General features: G+C 45.9%; 1 long non-coding RNA gene across 1 annotated transcript; it reads right to left on the reverse strand.

Annotated features, from left to right (window-relative positions):
• Window positions 1-842: 842 nt before the first annotated feature.
• Window positions 843-9,825, reverse strand: LOC129051494 (uncharacterized). The gene is made up of 2 exons (XR_010137541.1): window positions 8,910-9,825; window positions 843-2,597 (listed from the first exon to the last, which is right to left on the reverse strand). It is a non-coding gene; the product is annotated as an uncharacterized LOC129051494 (long non-coding RNA).
• Between the last annotated feature and the right edge of the window lie 666 nt (window positions 9,826-10,491).

The raw sequence follows: 10,491 nt of genomic DNA on the forward strand, positions 1-10,491 counted from the left end.
TCCTTCCTTTCCAGATCCAGGAGATAATCAACTAAGAGCCAAGCACCCTTTTAAGTCTGATAAGAAACAATTTACAACCTGCTCTCTCTAAAGTCTGCTAGCTAAGCGCTTCCTCTGCACAATAAAACTTGGTCTCCACAATCCTTCATCTTTCACCTGAACGTTCCTTTCTGTCAATCCCAGGTCTTCAGAGAAACTCAACCAATCGTCAACCAGAAAATGTTTAAATTTACCCATAGCATGGAAGCCCCTGCTTTGAGTTGTCCCACCTCTCTGAACCAAACCAATATATTTCTTAAATGTATTTGATTGATGTCTTATGCCTTCCTAAAATATATAAACAAGCTGTACCCTGACCACCTTGGACACAAGTTCTCAGTACCTCCTGAGGGCTGTGTCATGGGCCATGGTCACTCATATAAATCTCTTCAAATATTTTAGAGTTTCACTCTTTTTGTCAACAAAACCGAGGTGTGGATTTTTTTGTGATTGAGCCTGCCTGGTGTTCTCTGAGCTTCATGGATCGGTGGTTTGTTGCCTGTCATTAATTTTGGAAAATTCTCAGCCATTATTACTTCAATTTTTTTTTCTGCTCATTTCTCTTTTTCTTTTCCTTTCAGTGTTTCTGTTGTCCACATGTTACACCTTTAATAATTGTCTCACAGTTCTTGGATATTCCATTTCATTTTTTTTAATCCTATGTTTTATCTTTGCTTTGCAGTGTGGGAAGTGTCTGTTGACATATCAAGTCACTGGTTCTTTTCTTGGCCATGTCCAGTCTGACCATGAGCCCATCAAAGGCATTCTTCCTTTCTGTCACAGTGTTTTTTTGACTTCTGCCATTTCCCTTTTTTTTTTAACTTTTATTTTAGATTCTGGATGTACATGTGTAGGTTTGTTACATGGGGTATACTGCACTCAGATAGTGATATAGTACTCACCAGGTGGTTTTCAACCCACGCCCTCTTGCTGCCTCCCCCTCTCGTGGTCTGCGGTGTCGAGTGTTCCATGTTTACGTCCCTGGGTGCTCAATGTTTAGCTCTCACTTATAAGTGAGAACATGTAGTTTTTGGTTTTCTGTTCCTGCATTAATTTGCTAAGGATTAAGCAGTTTAGAGATTTCTCAAAGAACTTAAAACAGAGCTACCATTTGACCCAGCAATCCCATTTCTAGGCATATGCCCAAAGAAAAATAGATCATTATACCAAAAAGACACATATACGCAAATGTTCATCATCATGCTGTTCACAATAGCAAACGCATGGAATCACCCTAGGTGCCCATCCGTGGTGGATTGAATAAAGGAAATATGTTACATGTACACCATGGAATACTATGCAGCCATAAAAAAGAATTAAATCATACCTTTGCAGCAACATGGATGGAGCTTTTGATTGTTTTTGTAGTTTCCACCTCTCTAGTTAAATTACTTACCTGTCCTTCTGTCCCCCACTTTTTCCAGTAAAGCCCTTAGCATGTTAATCACAGTTATTTAAAATCTTCATCTCTCGATCCCATGACTTCACCCTATATTCTCTGACCAATCAATGATTCCTACACCTTGGCCCACTACTCTTCCAAACCCCTTAAAATCCCTAGCCTCAAACTCCTTGGGGAGCTGGATTTGAGGGTTCCTCCCACCTCCTCATTCAGTTTCCTTACAATGAAACCCATTCCTCTGCTGCAACTCAGTGTTTCGCATATTGACCGGCCATGCATCCGAGAACAAGTCTGTTATGTTTACATTTCTTCCCATTTCTGGCTCCAGTTGCAGCTTCTGCTCAAGGCTAGCTGTGATTCTTGGTATCTGCCAGTCTCTCCAGTTTGCGGTGTGGCCATTTGCCCTGTGACTTCAATTCTCTGAAGGACCTAAGAAGAGTTGCTGATCTTGTTTGTTCAGCTTTTTTCTTGTGACAATGGGAGTGACAATGTGCATGCTTGTGCTCACTGGACTGGAAACCGGAAGCTAATCCTTTCAGTTTTCCATTCTGTGTAATCTCGACAAAAACAATGTCTTGGTGCAAGTCTATCAATGCTTGAATATCTTTCCTCCTTGCCAACACCTCAGAGAGAAGGGCCCAGACATTTTTCCAAACTTGATTTTTCCCTCTCTTTCCATGTATGGGCTCAGATAGGAGACAAGCAGTTAGATGAAAGCTCAGCAACCAGGCCCTTCCCAGCCACAAATCCTCACCATTCCTGCTCAGCCACACACAAGAAAGGAATTCTTAGAGCTGGGCACAGTGGTTCACACCTGCAGTCCCAGCACTTTGGGGGCCAAAGTGGGAGGATCGCCTGAGCCCAGGAGTTTAAGACCATCCTGGACAACACAGCGAGACACCATCTCTATTAAAAAAATTAAAATGTTAAAGAAAGCAAAAAAGAGAAACAAATGAATTCATGAGATACTTAATAGTCGCTTCTGCCATCCTGTGAGTCCTTTCTCCAAAGTCTAGTGTTTGAGAAAACTAGACACAAATAGGTCCTATTTCAGCTGCCAACTGAAAGAAGTTAAATTCTCCTCTTCTTTAGGATCTAAACCCTGGAGACACCACCTGGGCATTTCTTTTTTGTCCCCTTCTAACCTCAGAGAAATCTGGTTTGGGATGCAGGAAGGAAAATGAAAAGAAAAATTATATATGTATAAACAATCCTTAGAAATATGGATATGGTAGCTGGGCATGGTGGTACACACTGTGGTCCCAACTACTTGGCAGGCTGTGGTGGGAAGAATGCTTAAGCCCAGGAGGTGGAGCCTGCAGTGAGCTACGATCATGCCTGTGAATAGCCACTGCACTCGATCTGGGACAACATAGTGAGACCTTGTGTTTAAAAATATGTATGGTATACATGTATCTACATGTGGATGTGATGGAGAAAGTGGGCAGGGGACAACTAAGGGAGGAGGGGCAGAGGTCTGGAGAGTGAGCGTGAGCTGGTGGCAACGTGATGAGAGTGGACCTCCTAACCTTTCCTTCCCTGGAGGACGGGGTTCTACCCTTCTCTGCATCCCTGCATCTGTGCTCTACCCCTCCACCTGATTCCTTGCTCAGGGTTTTACTCTAACAGTGGACAGTGTGGACCTAGATCCAGTTATTGAAGAACAATCAGATGTAAATGAGAAGAGGAGGAATCCCCACCTGGAGAGCAGATGCGCCTTCTCCTTCCAGGGGAGAGTAGCTCACGATGCAGGATGGCCAATGGGTTCTCTCTACAGGGCTTTTAATCCCTACTGAAGGCTACAAGGACTTGGAGACCTAGGAGACCTAGGATCCAGTTTCCAACCATCTGTGTACAGCCAAGAGAGGAGTGGACGTCAAAGCAGCTGAACTCTAAGTGGCTGGGAGAGTTTGAGCTCGAGCGTTGTAAGACCATGTTGCATACACACATCCTGAGCAGGCCATGGAGGTCCAGGACTCCTCGTGATGCGTTTGTCATCCCAAGAAGATGAGCTCTGCAGAAGCATCTCCTGAAGTGCAGTCTATATACCACCTGCATAAGAGTTACCTAAGGAGCTTGTGACAAATACATATGCCAGAGCACCCACAGGCTAGCCCAGAACCTCAGAAGGAAGAGGCCCAGGAATGTCAGCTTTTAATGATCTGTTCTTAGGTACACTACAGTGTGAGAATATATATTGAGTACCTGCTAGATGCCAGCTACGTATCTTCTAATATATAAAAGGAAGGTATGATTATCCCCATTTTTAGATGGAGAAGCTGAGGTTTGGTGGGATTCAGTAATGCCCAAGGTCACATGGCTAGAAAGCGGTCGTCCCAGGATTCTACAAGACCCACTCCAAAGCGGCATGTGAAAAAACAAGCAATTTTTAGTAAAGAAAAATTCAAAGGAGATGCACTGGGAATCTAAACTTTGGACCTAGCTTTTCTCCTTCAATTCTTTTCAGTTTCTGCTACTCTCCATTTTTATTTATTTATTTATTTACTTATTTATTGAGACGAAATTTCACTCTTTGTTGCCCAGGCTGGAGTACAGTGGCGCAATCTTGGCTCACTGCAACCTCCGCCTCCCGGTTTCCAGCAATTCTCCTGCCTCAGCCTCCCAAGTAGCTGGGATAACAGGCGCATGCCACCACGCCAGGCTAATTTTTTGTATTTTTAGTAGAGACGGGGTTTCACCATGTTGGTCAGGCTGTTCTCAAACTCCTGACCTCAGGTGATCTGCCCGCCTTCGCCTCTCAAAGTGTTGGGATTACAGGCGTGAGCCACCGCGCCTGGCCTGAACAATCTATTTTTAAATGGAATGTCACATATCTCGAAGAAGTTAAGGGCAGCAACCTCCAGGTATAAATAGTTCTTGTTTGGTGGATGGAAGTTAAAATGGCATGCCCTTCTCCAGTTGAACTTGTAAGTCTTCTGTGGAGTAAAAGACTGCGGCTACATCAGTTCAATAATGTAGCATCTTGACATGAATTTCTATTTTCAGAAAATAGAGATTAAGGGGAGGCTACTTCCAGAGTGAATAAGAATGGAGTAATATTTAGAAAATGTTTCCTAATATTAAAACCTCCTCATCTTGGGAATAATTTAAGAATATCTGTTTCATAGACGTTCTACAAGAAGTCGCAGGTAGCCATGAGTTAAGACACTTTCTATATTTGCCTTTCTCCATGAATGTGTCGATTTCAGCGCTCATTGGGCTCCTGTGTGCAGCTAAGGGCTGGGTTTCCCGAGGGGCGCAAATGTCACGAAGACATGCTTTGTCCTCAGGCAGTTTACAGTGAAATGAAGCATAAAGAGAGAAGTCCAGAATTAAAATCACATAACGCAGAATGTAGCAAAAGAGAAGTAAGAATGACTATAGGAGTCGGGGAGGGAAACTAGCCCGTGTCTAACGTGTTGGGCAAAATCTCAGCATAAGGCGGGGTTCTGCTCAAGAGGTGCAACTGAAGAGGCGGGGACTATCCAGAGGGGAGGCGGAGCGCGCTGAGGCCGCAGAAACCGGCCTCAGCGGGAAGCATTCCCGTCCGGATACCTGAGGGCCCGGGGGCGCCGGCGCCCTGGAGAAAGCCCGCCGACCCGGGCCTGCATACGGACACCTAGCGCTCCACCAGAACCAAGGCTGGACCAGCGCAGGGAGCGGCCACGGGCAGCACCCAGCCTCTCTCCGCCTGCCTCCGCATCGCCTGCCAGGGCCTCCAGCGGGGATCCAGCTGGAAGGGGCTCCCGGCGACGCCTCCCGGAATCTGAGCTGGACAGAGCAGAGAGCACTGCATCTAGCCCAGCCGTGGCCTGCCCTGCATGGCCAACGAAGGTGAAGACTGCGCAAAAAACTGCACAAAACCAGGCAACACCAGAACCTGCCCCCAGAGAGTTGGTTTGCAGACTGAGTAGGAAATAGCTAGTTAAAATAGAAAGCCGACTCTCAGACCAAGTAAACAGCATGATTGAAGGCAGGGAGGTGCGAGGCTCCCGTTCCTAGATGGTGAGGAGTGACTTTAGGGAGGGAGAGCCCACCAATCCTTAGGAACCTGGAATCTGACCCACTGTGCACACAGGCAATCAGAACGCAGGGCCAGGACTAGGGCCAGGCAAATGAGAAACTCGCCCCAGGCACAAAATGTAAGAGAATGCCCAAAACCTCGATAATCGAGATAAATAATATTGTAATCCAATATTTTTTAAAAATAAAGATTAATGTAAAAAGTTCATGATGAACATCATATCAAAATTGAAATGAAGACAGATCAGCCTATTAACATGGCAAAGTGACTGCAATGCGGAGGACCGACCGGGAGAGTTGCACCCAGAGTGGACACCAACTCTAAGCTGCTTTCACAGCGTACATCTGCACTGCCAGCAGAGTGGCTGGCGGCTGCGTGTGGTCATTTAGCACCTGAAATGCAGCAATTGAGATGCTAAATTGTTAATTTAATTTCACCTTAATTAACTTAAATTTTAACATTGATACTCAATTCAGTGATTGGAAAACGTACGTATGGTTGGAACAACTTGAGTATGTGAATTCATTTTTTCCAATTGTAGATGTTATGAAGTCTAAATAAAGATTGAGCATTTTCTTTGAGAATTTAGCATTCAAATTGTGATGTGCTGTAAGAGTAAAACACACACTGGATTTTAAAGCCTTGGAATGAATAAAAGAATGTGACATATCTCAATAATAATTCTTATATTGAATACATGTTAAAAGTATACTATTTTTGGATATATTGGGATAAATAAAATATATTCCTAAAGTTAAATTCACCTGACTCTTTTTATTTTTTTTTAATTAAAAAAAAAGAGATGAGGTCTCAGTATGTTGCCAGGCTGGTGTGAAACTCCTGAACTCGAGTGATCTTCCCACCTCAGCCTCCGAAAGTGCTGGGATTACAGGCATGAGCCACCGCGCCTGGCCTCTTTTTACTTTTTAAAGGTGGCTGCCAGAAAATGTTCAACGGTGAATGTGGCTTGCGTTCTATTTCTGTTTGTACCTCTGGGCTCAGTGAATGAGTGCGGCCTGGATGAGACAATGGTGGAGGGGATGCCAAGTGGGGCAGATGCAAAACAGTGAAGCAGCATTGTGAGACCATGACGGCCTTAGGTCGGGGCTCCCTAGACACAGAGCCTGGGATGGGGTTGCTCAGGCGACTGCCTGAAGAGGGAGGTTCTCATCAGAACCCCCTGTGGGAGTGAGAGGAGCAGGCGAGCATGCAAGGCAGCTCAGCACCCCTGTGGTTTGGGAGAAGTCTAGCCTCCATCCGCTTCAGGGAAGACCTGGAGCAGGTCTGCTGCACCACAGAGGTTGTGCTGTGCGAGTCGAGCAGCCTGGGCTGCAGTGCCTTCCACATGGGTCAGTTACAGCTGCAGACCACCGCAGGGTGAGGGAAAATGCAGTCTCCTAGGCGTGGTCCCCGAAGGCAGCTCCCTGGGGGATGGGTGCAGCAGCCATTAAAGGCGGCACAGGGGTGTCTCCTACAGTGACCAGTCGAGTGTGGGCTGAGTGAAGGAATGATACTCTGTATTCTGCCCTGGCAACTGGGAAGATCCTGGCTCCACTCACCCGAAGAGGAATTGCAGGAGGAAGAGCAGGTTCAGCATACAAGAGAAGGGCCGCGATTGACCATGTGAAGTTGAAGTTGCCTGAGAGCCAGAACGTGGGGATGTCTGGAAGGCCATGGACATAGAGGTCTCAGCAGAGACGAAGGATGGAGAGAAAGAGTCATCAGCAGGGCAGTGGCCCCTGAAGCCAAAGGTGTGAACAACAGGAACTCTGGAAGAGCCACCGAGAAACAGAGCAGAGGACCAGGCCAGCACCTCCAGGAGCCTGGCAGCCACTGTGTGTGAAGAAGGCAGGTGAGAGAACAGAGGAGCATGAGAAGGTGCCCCGCAGAAGCCAAGGGAGGAGGGAAGCTCCCATAGACAGATGCCCCTGAAAAGCTCAAGCAAGGCGCAGCAGAGAAGCCGCTTGCAGTTTGGAGGCAAGGAGCTTCTGCATCACTGCAGCGGCTGCCCTTCCTCTCTTCTTTTTTAATTTTAGTTTTTGTGGGTACATGGTAGGTGTATACATTTATAGGGTACATGAGATGTTTTGATACAGGCATGCAACATGAAATAAGCACACTTTGTAGAATGGGGAATCCATCACCTCAAGCATTTATCTTTGAGCTACAAACAATACAATTACACTCTTTAAGGTTTTTTGTTTGTTTGTTTGTTTGTTTTGAGATGAAGTCTCGCTCTGTCTCCCAGGCTGGAGTGCAGTTGCATAATCTCAGCTCACTGCAACCTCCACCTCCCAGGTTCAAGCGATTCTTCTGCCTCAGCCTCCTGAGTAGCTGGCATTACAGGCATGCGCCACCACGCTTGGCTAATTTTTGTAATTTTAGTAGAGACAGGGTTTCACCATGTTGGCCAGGCTGGTCTTGAACTCATGACCTCAGGTGATCCACTTGCTTCGACCTCCCAAAGTGTTGGGATTACAGGTTTGAGCCACCATGCCCGGCCTCTTTTAAGTTATTTTAAAATGTACAGTTTTTATTGACTACAGTCACCCCATTGTGCTATCAATGGTAGGTCTTAATCATTCCCTTCCTCTCTTCTTCATTAGCAGAACTCCAGTTTTATTCATGCAGCACAGCTCTTTCCAAAAGTCTTAGTGATAGATGAAAAGAGAGGATTGAATGAGGGTGAAAGGGCAGTGGTGGTCAAGGTCTGTGGCTGCAGGTGGGGAGGGTGAGAAGTTGTTGGTTTTGGGTTCATTGCTTTGATCAAGAAGGGTTCTGATAGCAGAAAGAGCCAGTAAGGGGGGAAAAATTAGAGGGGGGAGAAAGACTGACAACCTTACCTAGTAGAACCTATCTGGATAAGTTCAGGTGGGTTTTCTACCAAGCTGATGCAGACAGCTCCTTCCCTGAGAATGACACCCCACGTTGCCCACAAGTGAAGCCTCCTTTGTCGCCAAGAGCCCCCTTATGGATGCAATGTCCGTAATGCTGAAGAATACCTCTTTTTTTTCCCTCCCTTTTTTTTACTCCTTACTGCTCCTGTCTAATTCCGGGGCTCCTTGGTGAATTCTCAATGAACTTGGAAGTCCTGGGCTCATGTTCAGATTCACTCTTCTCACAGCTTTATTTCCTGGATACTGAGACCCTGAGCAATTCAACCTGGGCCCAAGAGGATATATGTCCTGTGACTGGAAAACAATAGGTCCCTGGCCTCTGGCCATTGTCTGGTTTTCTGACAAACCCCCTCTTTTCCTTGTGGGAAAATAGCTTCCCTGTACCACCCTGGCCCCTGACCCTTAGAAAAAAAAATGCCATCTGCTCGTCTTGGTATTATTAAAACACATTTACATAGCTTCAAGGAACTAGATCTTCAAAACACATAGAGCCTCTCTAGTTAACTGGACTGTGTCCAAGTGATATAAGTATTCCCCCATTCCTCACCTGTTGGACAGTGTAATGCTTTAAATATGTTGAGTATTTCCTGCCTCCAAAGATCCAATAAGCTGCACGCTGCCAGGAGAATTCCATTAAGATTCGCAAGAACTTGGGCGAGAGAGAGAGAGAGATACATGGGTAATTGGCATTTATTTTCATTTTGACTAGACGTATGAAATATTTCTCTCTCCTATGGTAGATAAAAATTCTCTAGAATCTTGAAAAATCATGTGTGCAAGGAAGCTTCTCTGTTCAAACATTCCAAAATCTTTTAAAATTCAAAACATAAATGGATTGACTTACGTAGCATAGAAAACTCTGTGGAAATGGCAGAAAGTTTGACTTAGAAAAACACTTTTTTCTCCCAGAATTCGCCATTTTCTGCCACCAGTCTCAGTTTGTGCAGTCAGCAGCCAAGGAGAAAACGAGTCAGGGAGGTGGTGCTGTGCATGCGGTTGTCACCAACACAACACAAATTAAGAGGAAAACGTATACCACGGCGTCTTACGGGAGCAGCTGAAGGGTGGTGGCCAGGCCCACAGACACTCTGCGGGAGCTTGCAGCAGCGCCCTCTACCGGCCCTGGAGGACCCCGGCGGCCTCAGCCCCGCGGGCACGTCAGACTGCACCGGCCTCCACTTGTCCTTGCAAGGCGCCTCACGGGCCTCCCACACCGCAGCCAGGCTTGCACAATCGTCTCTGTTCCACCCTACTTGTTTCTTTCACATGGCCCGGGGCCTTTCTGCCTTCCTGGGAATGGCTGCAACTCCCTGCCTGGTTTTCACTGATCCCACTTCCACACCCTCATGGGGGCACCCGGAGCCCCTCCAGAAGCCAAGCAGAGCAAAACCAGTCACCCTCACTGTGGCAAGCAGCACACCAGTTTGGGGGATCAAGGGACAGAAGAGGTGATTCGAGAAAAAGCAGTGGCTCTCGACTTGGGGAAAAGGTCATACCCCGTTGAAGAATTTAAAGGAAACAAAAAAATCCATTCAATTAGGAAAAGAGGAAGTCAAATTGTCCCTGTTTCTAGATGGCATGATTGTATATTTAGAAAACCCCATCATCTCATCCCAAGATCTCCTTAAGCTGATAAGCAACTTCAGTAAAGTCTCAGGATACAAAATCAATGTGCAAAAATCACAAGCATTCTTATACACCAATAACAGACAAACAGAGAGCCAAATCATGAGTGAACTCCCATTCACAATTGCTTCAAAGAGAATAAAATAGCTAGGAATCCAACTCACAAGGGATGTGAAGGACCTCTTCAAGGAGAACTACAAACCACTGCTCAACGAAATAAAAGAGGACACAAACAAATGGAAGAACATTCCATGCTCATGGATAGGAAAAATCAATATCGTGAAAATGGCCATACTGCCCAAGGTAATGTATAGATTCAATGGCATCCCCATCAAGCTACCAATGACTTTCTTCACAGAATTGGAAAAAACTACTTTAAAGTTCATATGGAACCAAAAAAGAGCCCGCATTGCCAAGACAATCCTAAGCCAAAAGAACAAAGCTGGAGGCATCGTGCTACCTGACTTCAAACTATACTACAAGGCTACAGTAACCAAAACAGC

The sequence above is a fragment of the Pongo abelii genome, chromosome 17 (genome assembly GCF_028885655.2).
Source record: "Pongo abelii isolate AG06213 chromosome 17, NHGRI_mPonAbe1-v2.0_pri, whole genome shotgun sequence".
Lineage (NCBI taxonomy): Eukaryota > Metazoa > Chordata > Mammalia > Primates > Hominidae > Pongo > Pongo abelii.